Source organism: Osmerus mordax, chromosome 12 (genome assembly GCF_038355195.1).
Source record: "Osmerus mordax isolate fOsmMor3 chromosome 12, fOsmMor3.pri, whole genome shotgun sequence".
NCBI classification, from domain to species: domain Eukaryota; kingdom Metazoa; phylum Chordata; class Actinopteri; order Osmeriformes; family Osmeridae; genus Osmerus; species Osmerus mordax.
In genome coordinates, this window is record NC_090061.1 from 16,872,855 (window position 1) to 16,891,032 (window position 18,178).

Below are 18,178 nucleotides of genomic sequence, written 5' to 3' on the forward strand. Positions count from 1 at the left end.
GTGTGTGTTTCTGTAAAAAATATTGCTGAAGCGGAAGATGAGGCAATACTTGTTGTGTGACCAATATTCACCAATAGTTTTGTCACCTTTTTGTTGGGAATGAACTTCAAATGTTTCCTCTTCGCAGGGAACAACAGAAGTTTCTTCAGACAAAACCATATACTCCCCTCTCTATCTGTATCTTTTTTTCTGTCAATGTGTGCATGAGCAGAGCAGAACAGAGCAGAGACAGAACTGAGCAGGAAGAGAACAAAAGAGAGACAGAGTTGAGCCAGAACAGAACACAACAAGCAAAGCGGGGCAGAGGCGAGACACAGCACAGTAGAGCCGGAACAGATTAAAATTGAGCCTGTAGTATGAGTGGTTCTGAAGAAAGGGCCCCAGTACATAAGAGACAAAAGGGAAAGAAACACAGATGAAAGTGAAAGAGAGTGGAGCAATGATGAGAAAGTAGGGAGAGAAAGAGAAAAATATATTGTCTGGTCTGATTTTACCTTTTGCCAAGCTGCATGCAGAAAGAGATCTCCTCACTTAACAATTTGCAGAACTGGATTCTGTGTTATTCTATTCCAAAGCAGAGACATAACAAAGAGGGTCTCCTCTTTCATGCAGGTGATTCCTTTGCCTTGATAAAGGGTGCTCCACTCTGCACTCCGAAGGGTCTAGGTGGTGGGGATGAACCGGGGTAGGTGAGGGAAGGAAGGAGGTGACAGACATGTGCATGCAAATTTAGGTAATGGTCTAACGTTTCAGCACTTGCTTTCCTTGGCCTCCCCAGTGCAGATAAACTGTTAATGAATGAATCTGTATTGATTTTAAGCCCTGACAAAGGGAGAGCCATGCCCTACAGTAGGTCTAGAAGAGGTGCTAACATCTAAGGAACACAGTCTAAAACTTTATTTGTTATACAAATTACTAGCATATTTACGTGTTTGAGAGCAGGAAAAAAGCCCTATCAATGTGATGTCACAGCGGAACTGCTGCCCTGCCTGTGGTTTAATCTGGTTCAGTCTACCTCAAATCAAATTGTAAAGTGAACCACTTTATATATTTCAATGCTTCATTTGAAAGAAAAAAGTCTTAGCAGATTAGTTATTTTTACCACATTGATTAATTGATTGCTGCAGATCCGAAAATGTAAAACTTACCTGCACCAATGTAAAACTAGTCTCTTTATAAAACCAATAAAATGTATCACAATAATATGATTTGTGTAACGCAACAGGACCGTTTTATATTATTTATGATGGATGAAGAACATCTTCTGTCCAGGCCATAGAGTGTGGGTGTTCCTCTCTCTCTCTTTCTGTTGACTTATTCTTCACCTGTTGTATTTGGGTGAACTGCCAAAGTTTCTTAACTGATATAAAAGTGAAGAAAAGCAAGAGAAGGAAAGGAAAAGGTGAGAAAGAGAAAGAAAGAGTAAAAAAGGGAGATAGAGAGACAGAGGGAGAGTCCCTGAGAGTATTTATGCGTGCTCATGCTCTTGTCTGATGAGAGAACAGTTCCCTCTGAGTGAGACTGTTATTCTTGCTACAACGCAGAGCAGGAATCTACCCTCCAACAGATGTTCACGGGCCTTTGTAGAAGCCTTGGCACGAAGCCCAAGCCTACCTATCTGCACAACTATTTACATGGCAATCCAGCTGCTCGTTCTCTCCTTCTCCCTCCCTCTCTGTCCCTCTCCCTACTCCCATCTGTCACTCTCCCCTCCTCCCTCTCCCTCACTTCTCACTCTTTTTCTCTTGTTCTCTCTATACAAAAATATATTTATTTGTAATTCCATGTAATTTTCTTGTTATGGTTGCCCCCCCTTCTCCCTCCTCTCTCAATCTCTCTTTCTCACACCTATTTCACACAGCGTAAAGTCTGATTATAATTACCTTCTCTGTTTGAAATTAAATCTTCTGAAGTCCACTTTGATCAATCAAGGTTGCCGCCTTGTTTAACTCTACAGACCAGACAATGACGTACTCATGCAGCTAGAGAAAGACAGAGAGAAAGAGAGTATTTACAACCCTAACAAATACTTTCCTCTTGCTGAATAAAAAATGTGTACAATGACATTTCGTTCTGATTGACATTTTATTTAAAAGCTCAAAGCAATTCATATGAGGTGATGTTGGTTCTATGTTTTGACATATTTTTAAGAAAAATAAAAACACATCCAACGTAAATATTTTGCTTGCAAATTCAACCCCGACACTTTATAAATACATTTGGGAGAGACACATTTTAAGGCTCATGGAGTAAGTCCAGTAGCAGTTAGAACCGAAACTGTACTGTTCTGTAGCGAGTGGTACGTGCCAGTGCCTCCACTGGTACGTGACAGTAGCTAGTGGTACATGCCAGTGCCTCTACTGGCACCTAGTGGTACGTGCCAGTGGAGCTAGTGGTACGTGACAGTAGCTAGTGGTACATGCCAGTGCCTCCGCTGGTACATGACAGTAGCTAGTGGTACGTGACAGCGCCTCCACTGGTACATGACAGTTACTGTTCTGTTGATAGTGGTATGCAAGTGTGTCGTGGCAGTTGCATTGGGTGTCTTGCAGCTTTTGTTTACTGTCGTGTAACTTCCCCGCGGCCATTTTAGAATAGGAAAACAGGCTATAAACTTTTATTTAAAAAAATAAGTTAAACTGTTCGTGCTAACAGACTCCAAACCATACTTTTGATGTCTCACTACAAGCTCACCATACAAAGTAGTCGATTTAAACATTATATTGCATATAGTGTTATTGTGTGACTGTAATGTAAAGCAGACTTGTACACACGTAATGAATTAGTAACAAATTATTTTACTCAGAGTAACTGAATTTAAGCGTGCACATGAGCCACCGTTGTAGACTCTCGTCTCTAATGCACATCGTTGTGTTGTTATCAGCGCCCTATCCTAGTGGCGTATATCATTAATTCTAATAACTGAAGTCAATATAGGTAGCCTTTTGAGACATTTGCATTTTGATACTCTGAGTAAATATAGTTGTTAATAATAGTTCATTATTTTCATATGAAGAACCTTGTCAATTAATGACACCCTATGATTGCAAATGTACTTTCTGAGTATTATACATATTGGAAACTACAAACTCTCCTCTCTCTGTTTAAATCACTCAGATATCTTTATCACAACTGAAGTTACATAATTTTAAAGTCGACTTGTGTCAAAAAGTGATATGGGAGAAAATCCTGTTCGTAATGACGTTGTGAATGTAAATGTCAGTTTAAGTATAGGCTACATTAATAACTTCTCAGCAAGTTATTTCATTGATCAGTTGTTATGGGCTGCTGCAGCACTCAAAAGAGCAGGCAAACTAAGCATTTGATTTGACATGGCTTGAAAATCTTGCTAGCTGACATGTCCAAAAACCGTTCAAATTAATAGTTTTTCATAAGTAATCATATACTTTTTGTACATTACAATGAAGTTTAGGGTATTTTTCGATCTTTTATGGCTTATAGCCAACAATGAGCGGCCACGACATCCACGGGTTTCCGCAGGCCGCCACACATACTTAAACAATTCTATTCTAAAATGGCCGCGGGGCAGTTAGGCTACATGACAGTTAACAAAAGCTGCAAGACACCCAATGCAACTGCCACAAGACACTTGAGTACCACTATAAACAGAACAGTAACTGTCATGTACCAGTGGAGGCGCTGTCACGTACCACTAGCTACTGTCATGTACCAGCGGAGGCACTGGCATGTACCACTAGCTACTGCCACGTACCACTAGCTCCACTGGCACGTACCACTAGGTGCCAGTAGAGGCACTGGCATGTACCACTAGCTACTGTCACGTACCACTAGCTCCACTGGCACGTACCACTAGCCACTGTCACGTGCCAGTGGAGGCACTGGCATGTACCACTAGCTACTGTCACGTACCACTCGCTCCACTGGCACGTACCACTAGCTACAGTACAGTACAGTTTCGGTTCTAACTGCCTCTCAGTAAGTCTGTTTTCAGCTTTGCACACAGTGTCAGAACGATTACTCCAGGTTGTTTATATTGGTTGGACAACACTTGTGGGCACAATTTGTTCTTGAGACACTCCAATGTTGATTTGGCCTTGTGCTTTGGATTATTGTTCAGCTCATTTTAATTTCTGCCCAAACCTCCTTTTTTTTGCAGATTTGAAGCAAGTTCTTTCAGGATGTATTTTCCTTCATCCATTCTTTCATGAATTTTAACAAGATGCCCAGTCCCTGGTGATGGGCATGATGCTGCCACCACAATCCTCATTTGGACTGCCACTGTAAGGATGGTGTGTCTTGAGGTGATTCCCTGGATAGAGACAATTTGATTGCACCCCATTTCATCATTTTCCAACATGAAAATGTTTCTACCATTTAACATTTTCAGAAAAAAACACTATTTCTAACTTGTACTAGGCCGTTGCTCTTATTTTCCCAACAATCAAATCAGATCATCCTCAGAGCATGCAACACAGATGTATGGAATTCAAATTGATTTGTCAAACCATACTATTCTGAGGCTGTATCTCTTTGACCTGAGGGTACTTTGACAGTTGTGGCACAGTGCTACTGATCAAAAATATGACAAAGGCGTTTTTGGTTTATAACTTCTGAACAGTTTGTCCAAAGATTCCAAGATTGGTCTCTTTAAAATCGGTGCGGCATACCCAGTCTAACTATATCAAATGTTCCCATGTCGGACATTTTTGGTTTGGGCCATTATGAATGTTGATGAAAGATTTTATATTTTCCAAACACATTGGCGTATCATTACGAAACTCTGCAAGTATCTTTGGCAATATGCCTTGTAGGTAGGGATGGGTATCGAGAACCGGTTCTTGTTTAGAACCGGTTCCCAGTGAATCGATTCCTTGGAATCATTAGCAAAATTCCTTAACGATTCTGTTAACGATTCTCTGTGCCGTTAAACAATTAAAATGCTAAGTTTAATAATGGATTAAAAATCGATATGCTCAGTTTAATAATGGGACACGCAAACGTCTGTCTGAATAAACTATAAACGTTTGTGCACGCATGCGCGAAGACAGACTGCAGCAAACATGGCCACTAGGAAGAATTTGCGTTCTAAAGTTTGGTTGTTTTTCACACGACAAAATGACAACAACGCCACTTGTAACGCGTGTAAAAAGTCTATTTCGTCGAAGGGAGGAAATAACACAAATATGAAGAAGAATTTGAACACACAGCATGGAATAAAGTTACTGGAACGTCATGTGTTCGATGCATGCAGCAGCGCAGCTAACGTTCGTGCTTCATCTCTAACTATCTAAGGCAGAGCTAAACTGCTCAAAAGTGATCACAACCACTTGTTACTGTGTGAAGCAATTTGCCTTTATTCTGTGTAGTCGATCTAGTTATCTTCTGTCCCATCGTTTGAATCATACATTTTAGCTCCGGCATTTGTCTCCCATTAGTATCTTATTGATAATTTCACGTTATCGGGGCGGCGTGTGTTATCAGCAAACGTTCGCGTGTCGCATTATTAAACTGAGAATATCGATTTTTAATACATTATTAAACTTAGCATTTTAATTGTTTAACCTTTTAATAGTCCTGTTAAATGTGCCTGAAAACGCCTAAACAACATACCCAAAGTACATTGAAAGCTGTTGTTGAACCATTTGGAGTACATGCATGTAAATGGTCTCTTTTGAAAGGTGACACTGAAGTTATTTCCCCTGTTGTTAGGACCCCTGTAAATCCTACTGGTGTTGAGTAATAGAAGCTTGAACACAAGGAAACTTAAAGTTTCTATCTCCGACTAGATTTTGTTTTGAAAACAGAGGCCTGAAGAGGCCTAGAGGTGGTAGGTATTAGCTCATTTCGGAGCCAGTCAAAGCCAGTTTGAGAAATTCGTTTAGAACGAGTGTGTGTGTGAGGGGGGTGCAGGACGCACAGACCTAGTTGGCTGTAGAGGGGAACATCGATAAGAGAATCGATAAGGAATCGAATCGATAAGCAGGAATTGATAAGGAGTCGGAATCGTTAAAATCTTATCAATACGCATCCCTACTTGTAGGTACTCAAAAGATTTTGGGGAAAAATTACAGAAAAGCTCATATCTTTCGATCAGTTTTGTGAACTGTAATGAAACTGGTCTTGTTCGATTTGGTAAGTTGCAGAGAACAATGATACTGATTATGCCATGTCGATCGAACTTGCTATACACATGTTTGATTTCTTTGAAAACCTACTTTTGCTAACTCTGCCTAGACCATTGTTTCAATTTTCACAACATTTAATTCAGATGATCTTCAGACCATTATTTGTGAGGAATGTTACATTTACATTTATTCATTTAGCAGACGCTTTTATCCAAAGCGACTTCCAAGAGAGAGCTTTACAAAGTGTATAGGTCACTGATCATAACAACAAGATAGCCAAAAAACATTGCGAGTAGCCAAAACATGAAGCACACATTGTGAACAACCAAAGTAAGTGCCAAAGGGAAGAACCATAAGAGCATGTAGTTAAACAAGTTACAATTAAACAACATGAACCGCTATAAGTGCAAGTGTACCTGTGGAAAAAAGCAAGCAACAGTAATAAAAACAATATATCACAGCGAGAACAAAATTTTTAAACAGTTACCACTAACCACAAGAGCAACACGTCTCTAAGCAAGAGTCATTGTGATCCTTGAGGAAACTAACATCGGGTCAAGCGAACCATTCCTAAGTACCGTTGTACTCCCGGAACAAGTGCGTCTTGAGCCTTTTCTTGAAGGTGGAGAGACAGTCAGTATCTCTGATGGAGGTGGGGAGTTGATTCCACCACTGGGGGGCCAGACAGGAGAAGAGCTTGTTGGGACCGGGCGGTCTTGAGCGGTGGGACCACCAGGCGGTTGTCTGAAGAAGACCGTAGGTGACGGGTGGGGGTGTAAGGCTGCAGGAGAGACTTGATGTAGACGGGTGCAGTCCCGTTCACTGCTCGGAAGGTCAATACCAGGGTCTTGAATCTGATACGGGCCATGATAGGTAGCCAGTGGAGAGAGACGAGGAGCGGGGTAACATGGGAGCGTCTGGGTAGATTGTAGACCAGGTGGGCCGCTGCGTTCTGAATCCTCTGAAGAGGGCGGGTTGCACATGCTGGGAGACCAGCGAGCAGCGAGTTGCAATAGTCCAACTTGGAGAGGACAAGTGCTTGGACTAGCAGCTGGGTGGAGTGCTCAGACAAGTATCTTCTGATCTTCCGGATGTTGTAGAGGGTGAATCTACACGACCGGGAGACCGCAGCAATGTGGGCCGTGAGGGAGAGCTCGTCGTCCATGGTAACCCCAAGGTTCCTGGCAGAGGATGAAGGGGTCACCGTCGCAGATCCCAGGGTGATTGAGAGATCGTGGGAGATGGAGGGTTTAGCCGGGATGATGAGAAGTTCTGTTTTGGCGAGGTTCAGCTGGAGGTGGTGCTCGGTCATCCAGGCGGAGATGTCTGTGAGGCAGGCCTCAATCCTAGCTGAGATCCCCGGATCGGTCGGGGGGAACGACAGGTACAGCTGCGTGTCGTCAGCGTAGCAGTGGTAGGAGAAGCCATGGGAGGTGATGATTGGTCCAAGTGAGGTGGTGTACAGAGAGAAGAGGAGGGGTCCAAGGACGGAGCCCTGTGGGACAACAGTGGAGAGCTGGCGAGATCCTGACAGTTTGCCTCCCCAGGAAACCTGGTAGGATCTTCCCGACAGGTAGGATGAGATCCACTGGAGTGCAGTGCCAGTGATGCCCATCTCAGAAAGTCTGGCGAGCAGGATCTGGTGGTTAACCGTATCAAACGCTGCAGAAAGGTCCAGCAGAATGATGACGGATGACCTGGAAGCCGCTCTGGCAGACTGGAGGGCAGTGGTGACTGAAAGGAGGGCAGTCTCTGTGGAGTGGCCAGTCTTGAAGCCCGATTGGATGGGGTCAAGCAGGTTGTTCTGAGAGAGAAAGTTAGACAGTTGGTTAGATACAGCACGTTCAATTGTTTTTGAAAGGAAGGGTAACAGTGATACCGGTCTGTAGTTCTGGAGGACGGCAGGGTTAAGGGAGGGTTTTTTGAGTAGAGGGGTAACTCTAGCCTGTTTGAAGGCAGAGGGGAAGGTGCCAGAGGTAAGAGAGGAGTTTAGGACATGGAGAAGAAAAGTTATGATGGAGGGGGAGATGGTTTGAAAGAGAGGTGAGGGGATAGGATCAAGGGGACAGGAGGTGGGGCGATGAGAAAGAATGAGGTCAGAGATCTCTGCCTCAGACAGGGGAGAAAAAGAGTTTAGACATTTAGTTGGGTCAGTCATGGAGGGTGAGAATGTTTATTTTAATGATTGAAAACAGATGCATCATAGACCACTGGAGTATGTGTTGCCCGGGCAACAGAGGCTAATGTCATGATGCTAATACTTCAGTGAAATAGTAGACTACTGTTTCCGAAAGTAGATGTACTTCCTTAATAATATCAGCTTATATTGTACATTACACATGACAATTGTGTGTCATATCACAAAGTAAAATTAGTAAATAGTTATCACCCTGGCCTCTTTGCTTGTGACGTTTCTGCAGCTGCCTTGCAGTAAAGCAGTTAGCTTAGCTATCTCCCAGAAATTAACGAGCTGCTAAACTAATGTTCTGCTAGAGGTAGTCACGCGAGTTTTCGTGACGTTAGTGACGTAAGTAGCGTCATTGACTTTGGCTAGCAATTTAGCCACCGTTAGCTTCACTTTGCGCCACAAAAACTTAATTTCTACTTAAACCGTGCAACGGAACGTAAATACAAATACAAGCAACTCAATCGCTACCAAGACGAAACTTTTGACACCTAGGTTGTCTATGTAGTCAAAATATTGACGAAGACTTAGGGGTGGGAAAAGAAATAATAATAATAAACATATATGTGAGAGAACAAAGGTTGCGCTCTTGCCGAAGGCAAGAACACCCAATTAGTAAATAGTTATCACCCTGGCCTCTTTGCTTGTGGCGTTTCTGCAGCTGCCTTGCTGTAAAGCAGTTAGCGAGCTGCTAAACTAATCGTTAGTGACGTAAGTAGCGTCATTGACTGTGGCTAGCAAGTTAGCCACCGTTAGCTTCACTTTTCGCCACTAAAACTTAATTCTACTTAAACAGTGCAACGGAACGTAAATACAAATACAAGCAACTCAATCGCTACCAAGACAAAACTTTTGACATCGACGTTGTTTATGTAGTCCAAATATTGACGAAGACTTAGGGGTGTGAAGAGAAATAATAATAAATATAGCTGCAAGCAGCAATGCGGGTTCCTCCGCAAAATGGCAAAATATTACAAAAATGTACATTGTAGAAGGTCAAGAGTTGGACCACAAGAGAGCAAAACAACTTCATGTTTGGCCAACAACAATAGGCTGAATGGGGATTTGAACTCATGAACATGAGGTTACAAGTCAGTCTCTCTATCATCTCTGCTACACACCAACTGTTGAGATTTTATTAATAGAAAGGGCAGAGTATTAGCTTTGGTCAGCTTTGGGACAAGGGTTAAGAAACGGTTGACATTTAAAGATAAAATTGCATAGAATTGCGCATGGTAGATCAGAATGATGTCACCTGAAGCCAATAAGGTTTGAAAAACCATCAGTCAAAATTATATTTGATTTATTGACAGAGATATTGAGGCAATGTGGACACTTTCATAAATACACACCTTTCAGACTTTTTGTATTGCATTTCTCATTCCATTTCACCCTATATAAAGACACATCTGCCCGCACACTATCCCCATCCATGCTGTTTCCCTCTCTCCCAGCGCAGGTCAAAATGCCAAAATGCCAAAAGCAGAAATGCTGCAGCAGCCGCATGAGGTTTAGATGTAGTCCAAAAATGTCCTCCCACAATCAATACATATCAACCGCAACATTGTTTTCAAACTTTCTCAAAGATGGCTTGAAAACCATGGATATTCACTTTCTTCTTGAGTAGATCTCAGAGTAGCCTCATAGGCAACTGGCTAGGGTACTGCCCACATCCAGCTCCTTCCGAGTGTAGCCTCTGATAGTAAGATAGCCGACTCTCTGTTCCCATTAAACTACACGACATGCACACTCAGGGTGACCAACAAGATTATATTAACTAACAAACAATAACATTACAAACATCTAACTGAACGAAGACAACAACTGAAATAACTCGCATGGCCGTTGTGTCTTTGCGTTTTTTGACATGCCGCACTGCATGCTGGGTGCTCAAGAGCGCTGCCAGCTGATTATTTAGCTGTGCTCCGACTGCGTGATATGACGAGATGCTAGTGACGTGCTAAGGTCTTTGAGGCTGTGTCTACTACCGCGCACTTGTGCACTTCGAGCACTGACTTTCAGTGCTTAGGGCGCTTACACTGACAGAACCAGCAGAATTCAGTGCACTGAAAGTACCCGGATGACGCACTGCAAACGGTCCAAAAAATGCAGTGTACAGCGATGGACACTACTCGCACTAAACGGGCGCCATATTGGCTACGTAGCGGAAGAGGAGGAGCCCTTTCGGCAGCTTTTCATTTCATTTCTAAAATAATGGCGGACGAAATGACTCGCGAGCAGATTCGCCTTAGATTCGCGGGTGTCACAATCAGATTTGCGTCCGGACTCAGCGACGGAGTGCACTACAGATGTAAGTGCACTGTATTGCAGTGCACTGTATTGCAGTGCACTGTATTGCAGTGCACTGTATTGCAGTGCACTGTATTGCAGTGCACTGTATTGCAGTGCACTGTATTGCAGTGCACTGTATTGCAGTGCACTGTATTGCAGTGCACTGTATTGCAGTGCACTGTATTGCAGTGCACTGTATTGCAGTGCACTGTATTGCAGTGCACTGTATTGCAGTGCACTTACATCTGTAGTGCACTCCGTCGCTGAGTAGTGCTGTCTCAAATGGAACACTTAAGTTAACCACTTGGTGGGAAGTGACGGACGCAAATCTGATTGTGACACCTGCGAATCTAAGGCGAATCTGCTCACGAGTCATTTCGTCCGCCATTATTTTAGAAATGAAATGAAAAGCTGCCGAAAGGGCTCCTCTTCTTCCGCTACGTAGAAATCAACAAATCAGATTTGTATTTTTTACTCTACTCTTAACGCATGACTATGTTTAACTTAATGTCTGCACCTCTCTGTCACCAACTGTCTCTGGAGTGGAGGGTGGGGGCTTCATATCCAACAAATTACACCCCTGAACTTTTAAAACAGATCTAATGGCCTACTACAATTGTAAATATCCTATGGCTTCTTCTTTGTATTGGGCCTCAATACAATGTCATCTAATATTTTCTGCCCATTCTGCACAGTTTTTGGGGACTTTCCACACCAGCACCCTTTGCCCAGTCCCTCTATTCTGCCCTACTACATGTGTTTTCTAACACCAGTTACAATCAACCCTGGGCAGGGACGGCGCCAGATAATTTTTAATACAGGTGCTAAGGAGGTGCTAGATCATTGACAGGGGGAACTGTGCAATTATGTATACATAAATACAATTAATAAAGAAGCAGTACTTCTCGAGTGGTTTTTATTCAGATGAATAATCATTGGATTCAGGTCAAAAGTCTATCACTTGAACTGGTTTCATCACTTAACCCTCGTGCTGCCTTCGGGTCACATGACCCAAAGGTTCATAACGAACCATCATTGTGTTTACCCAATTTTACCCAATACAAAAACAAATAAAAATAATTTTCTTTTAACCATTCCAATGTGGGGGGTCTGAGACAGCCCGACAGTTAAAAGAAAATGCTTCACTTTGTTTTTGTATGAGGTAAATTTGTCGCAATACGACGGTGGGTCACAATGACTGATGGGTCAGAATGACCCGAAGATAACACAAGGGTTAAGACACTCAAAGTCAGCAGCTTGGCATACTGGGACATGGAAAGGATTAAACATTTAGACTTTCATCAAAGTAAAAAATGCTGGTTTGTCCTTTTTCATCAATGTCCTCAAAAAAGCAGTCTGCAGAGCTACTGTGCCAGCCAGCCAGCATGCAACTGTCCAGCTAGAGAGGGATAGTCCAGCAAGGGGTCTGTGATGCTCTCAGCATTCTCTGTTGTTGCTCTCAGCATCCTCCATTGAACTCTGTTGAGCAGGCCTCTGCATGACCCTCCAGACCTGTAAAAGTGAAGAAAGGATCCATGTCAGTTCAGTTACATCCATCTACACTTGACATAAACTACAGTTTTGACTGTGAAATGCTGTGGCATTACTTGAACTTGAATCCAAATGTGTTGACCTGATGGAGACCCATGCAAAGTCACTCAAAACACGGGTTTGATTACAGGCTCTGGCAAGAGTATTTAGCTCTAAACTGGTCAATATATACACATCTGACAAAAGACCAGCTCGACCTTTGCCTGTAAACAGTGATTCTGACTGTCAGAGACCTTTAAATAGCCTGACTTACTGAAATTGGCAAAACTAGCCTGGCTAACGTAGGTCGCTTTCTCAGGGCATATGACGAATGAAACAGGCTCGCCTTGAAAAATCAGATATACTGGCTATCTTTAGCAGGCCATTGTCTACAAAAAGCAGTCCTCCCTGACGTTTTTGGACTAGAATTGAGTGAAATACAAAATTGTTTACACACTGCAAGTGGGCGAGCCGAGTCTGACTCTGAGGCTAACGTCAGAACAATGTACCCCCGGGACGCAGTATCACTCCAATTGCAAGTCCACAAATAACAAAAATAATCGGAGAATCTGGCTAAAAGCACAATTCCCAAATCTCCTAAAGGCTGCCCTCCTCTACCTTTTTCGTGTAGACATAGCTGTAAAATGGTGAACTTATGAACATGACGCGACCAAAACATGGCTGCCGCCTAAGCCTATGCGGTCTCCCTGGCGCATAGGCTTATTACAAAGTCTTTCACGCCCCAAATCAAAATTCTGAGCCGACAGGTCTGTGGGGAATTGCTTTTTCTCCTAAAGACTGCCCTCCTCGACTTTTTTGACGAACAATTCACCTAGATACAAAATTATTCACTAATTAAAAACACAGAGGAAAAAAGCTAGAGCTAGCTACTTTTCGAGTTCGGTTTTCCGTCACTTCAGACTCACGATCTAAAGGTCTAAAAGTGCTAAAACCTTCACCATAATTCAAGAGTAGTGTACTTTCACGAACCCAATAATTGATTCTAGCTTAAAATGTGTAAAAAATAGGTGATATGACTTACCGAACGTGGCTGCCTCCAACACTATCAGGCGATTCCAGTTGAAAACAACAATGGCCGCCGAAAAATAATTTATATTCGTAACGGCGAGCTGCGATTGGAAGCGAAATGAAACAGGAGCTAAAAACCGAGGGTGGTGTGGAAGAAATTGGGATTTCCTGTGTGCTTACATTAATCACTAATCATTAGAACTAGTCATTGGATACTAGTTAGTACACTTATCATGTAAGCTTGCTATTAATAACAGTATATTGTGTCTATGTGTCAGGTTAATAGATGTTCGGGGTCAGGAGAAAGTACTGGCTAAACGGTCCTTGTCATGACTACAAGGAGAGCTCCAACTATGAACTCTCTAGTGTGAGAGTTGTTATGTGTTGGGAGCAGTGAATCTTTTTCTCTGAGACTGTTGTAACGTCATTCCTGCCTGACTGTCACAATCTATGTTTACATTCTTGTGCCCTATAAAAGATGGTCCTCCGGTTTTCGGAGCGGAGAGAGACCTGGTTGAGACCTAAGCTTGGTGTTGTGTTGTCATTTATGGTCAGAAGACTGGTTTTCTCTCCCAATCTGCAGATTGATAAATACGTATTAAAATCCAGAACTCAACTGAACTTAGTCACTCCGTTTATGAAGAGACGGACAAACACTTTCTTCATCAGTGGGGGCTTGGTCAGCACACAATTTCCAGAAAGCATGTGTGTGCGTCTCGCCAAGCTCGCGCGTGTGTCAAGTACTACTCTCCCATGTTACCCCGCTCCTCATCTCTCTCCACTGGCTACCTATCAAGGCCCGTATCAGATTCAAGACCCTGGTACTGACCTTCCGAGCAGGGACTGCACCCGACTACATCAAGTCTCTCCTGCAGCCTTACACCCCCACCCGTCACCTACGGTCTTCTTCAGACAACCGCCTGGTGGTCCCACCGCTCAAGACCGCCCGGTCCCAACACAAGCTCTTCTCTTGTCTGGCCCCCCAGTGGTGGAATCAACTCCCCACCTCCATCAGAGACACTGACTGTCTCTCCACTTTCAAGAAAAGGCTCAAGACGCACTTGTTCCGGGAGTACAACGGTACTTAGGAATGGTTTGCTTGACCCGATGTTAGTTTCCTCAAGGATCACAATGACTCTTGCTTAGAGACTTGTTGCTCTTGTGGTTAGTGGTAACTGATTTTAAAAAATGTACTCGCTGTGATATAGTTTTTATTATTGTTGCTTGTTTTTCTACAGGTACACTTGCACTTATAGCGGTTCATGTTGTTTAATTGTAACTTGTTTAACTACATGCTCTTATGGTTCTTCCCTTTGGCACTTATTTTGGTTGTTCACAATATGTGCTTCATGTTTTGGCTACTCGCAATGTTTTTGGGGCTATCTTGTTGTTATTATCAGTGACCTATGCACTTTGTAAAGCTCTCTCTTGGAAATCGCTTTGGATAAAAGCGTCTGCTAAATGAATAAATGTAATGTAATGTAAATGTAAGTAGGGTGACCACCTGTCCCGCTTTGCACTGTATCGCACAGCACATTTACATAAATACACTTCTTTCAGCCATTTTGTATTGCATTCCTTATTCAATTTCACCCTATAGAAAGACATGTGTTCTACAAATCTTGAACAATTTTCAAGTCGATTGGATCTATGGTTCACGAGGAGAAGGGTTTTGAAGGTTGTACCAAATTTGGACAGTACAGCAAAATCTATCATGGCGGACCTCATGGGTTCTTGAGGCTTTTTTGTTCCCCATGAGAAATAAGGCATGTATACCAATTTTCAGGCATTTTGGAATAATGGGGCGCTAGGGAAATCACGTAGACTTTGGGCGTGGGTTATAGCGCCACCTATGGGCATACATGGGCCATTAGCGGTCTGGGAGTAGTGAGTGACCTGTTGTATCATTGGGCCAAATTTGAAAAAATCGGGTCAAGGACGTTTTGAGCTATTGAGCCATTTAACGGAGAAATATAATAATAATAATAGGAATACTAACAAAAACAATAGGTTCCCTCCTACCGGAGGGACCCTAATAAGAATACTAACAAAAACACTAGGTGTCCTCCTACCGGAGGAACCCTAATAAGAATACTAACAAAAACAATAGGTTTCCTCCTACCGGAGGAACCCTAATAATATATATGTGAGAGAACAAAGGTTGTGCCCTTGCCGAAGGCAAAGCACACCCAATAATAATAATAAGAATACGTAGAAACACTTAAGGTGGCTTTGCGGCTTGGCCACCAATAACAAAGAGAAACAGGAAAACAATAGTGAGAATTAACAGCATTCTCACAACTAGAAAAGGCTGTTCCTGCGAAACAGCAGTGAGAATGCTGAAAACCTGAATGGGGATAGCTTACCATGCTAAAAAAGCTTAAAATAGTGATATTTTTTTAGAAAGTTATAAGCTGAAGCTTCAAAGCGCCCGAAAGGTATCTTTGAAAGGGGCCTTGAGCTGGACGAAGGCATAAAACTACAGAAAAAATGAAAAATGCAAAAAGAGAAATAATTCAGAATAATTTGAAAATTTGGTAGAAAGTCATTTGCTCAGGTTTCAAAAGTCTGAAATATATTTTAGAGAGGACCTGGAGCTAACTCTGATTAAAATGTTGCTGCAAAAAAAGCTGAACTATTGTGGGTAGTAAATAAAATCATTCTACCCCTTACAAAAAAGAAGTACACTTCAAGTTTATTTTGTAAGTATACTTAGTATATAAAGTATACTATTATCATGTTACTTAAAGTATACTAGTAGTGTACTTATTTATATGCTATTTTTGTACTAAGTAAACTGAATTGGCCCACTTTTTAGGTCATTTAGTACACTTTAAAGAAAAACTTAGCGTATTTCAAGGTTTACTTTTGAATACTGTAAAGTAACCTGTGTAGTGCACTTTCAGTTCATAAAGTATACTTCCTAATGTACTTAAAAGTATACCTTGGAATACTCTAAAGTAACCTGTGTAATGCACTTTCAGTTCATGAAGTATACTTCCTAAAGAGCCTCAAAGTATACTTTGCAATACTTTCAAGTGCACTTTCAATTAATTTAAGTACTTCAAGAAGTAAACTTAATAAATGTAATTTGACTATGACTTACAAAAATATTAAAATGTTAAGGAGCCCCTCAAACGCCTCAAATCTTGCATCACTTAGCGAGAACGGGGGCCCTCGCAAAGTTACACTGCAGACTCTTAGCTGAAAGAAGCTATTTACAGCATAAGCATTAACGTCGTTTGAATCCAGCTCTTCTTATTTCAGTCAAGACAATCACGTATTAGATTTGAGCATTTATTGTTACATGACATGGACATGTAGATTTAACTTTGGCGGAGTGGATGATCTAAGGGAAGCGCTCCCTGCCTCCTTGATGCAACACATCCATACTTGACATATGAGGCAGGGAGCAATGGAGATAGACTATGTGTAGAGCGGAGCGCCGCTGCTCCTGAGCCACAGGAGAACCCCCTGACATCCCACTATGTACGTACTAGTTGCGAAAACAAGCGTTTCCTGGATGCGGGGGTCATGCTAGCATTAGCGATGACTAAGACTATGTGTGCATATCCGTCGTGTTACATACCATCTGATGTGCGGTTTACCGAGCCGTCCCACGCACACATTCCGTCCAGACCCGGTGCTGGACGGAAGGTGAACCTGCGACAAGCCAAATACACCGACCATCTCCCCGGTACCCTTCTCATCCGACATCGGGCAGATAGCTGGTGGTCATACCACCCATCGCCTTGCCCTCAGGCCATAGGCGTAGCTCGATAGGCGGCGCTATAAAGCCGCTCTATGCACGCACACGCATTGTCGAACCTGCCGTCTGCGTTGCTGCCATTGCTTTGCGGTCCGCGGTTTGATCGTCTGTCTGGTCGTTGTCTTTGCGTTGTTTCCCTTTCGTCATGTCCTCCTCGGATCTGGACGATGCGGGTGGTTCTGGGGATCTGGTGGATTGTCTCGATCAGCCCCCTGAGGAGTCTCCTTCGGAGGATCTCTGCGAGGACTCGGGGATCAGAGTCAGGCTTAGTTCGCGTTTGGCAGGGAAAACAGCTAACATGAAGAACTGGCCGGTGTACAAGATCCTGGATGCCCTGTACGCCAAGGGAATAACACCACCCCTTGGATGCAGCCACGAGGATCTGTTCGTGTTCTTCCTGGAACATGGCTCGGCTGCTCCATCCGCACCCCTGGGTGCTCCCCCGGGAAAAGCGTCGGAGAAAGGGAAGCGGGAAGAGTGTGGTCGACTGCGGGGAAGTGTCCGTGTTTATAATTTACATTTTTTTACATGTACATTTTAGTAATTTAGCAGACGCTCTTATCCAGAGCGACTTACAGTAAGTACAGGGACATTCCCCCCGAAGCAAGTAGGGTGAAGTGCCTTGCCCAAGGACACAACGTCATTTGTGGCACGGCACGGCTGGGAATCGAACTGGCAACCTTCAGATTACTAGCCCGACTCCCTCACCGCTCAGCCATCTGACTCCCTGTGTTCCTTAAGGGCAGCGACCCCAGAATGTCCAAGAACTTGACTTTGGCCGAATTTTGCGTGGCATTCGGGGTGTACCGTGACACGTTATGCGAGGCGTACCCTGAGCGTCGCGTCGAAATGGATGACTACTTGGCTCTTATTTGTGATCTGGCCCTGCTCTACGGTGGTAGTTTGTTCTACGAGTACCACAAATGTCTGTCCGCTAAGGCGGCCTTGCACCTCCAGAAATGGAATCAGCGGCTGGACTGGTCAGTGAGGGACCTAGATTTGGTGAGCCGTGTGTTTACCGGGCACATGCCGCTCTCTTGCTCCGTGTGCGGATCTCTGGCTCACACTGTAAACCTGTGTCCCAGAACCGCATATGCGCCCGTTACTACACCTGAGGCGACCCCCAAAGCGCTGATTCCCTATCTCGATTCAAATTGCAGGACTTCCCCGTGCTACGCCCTCACTCGTCACCAACCGGCCTGGTATGCCCCATGTTCCACCAAGCCGTACTAGACTAGGGTCGGTTGGGTCTGCTGAGGTGCTACA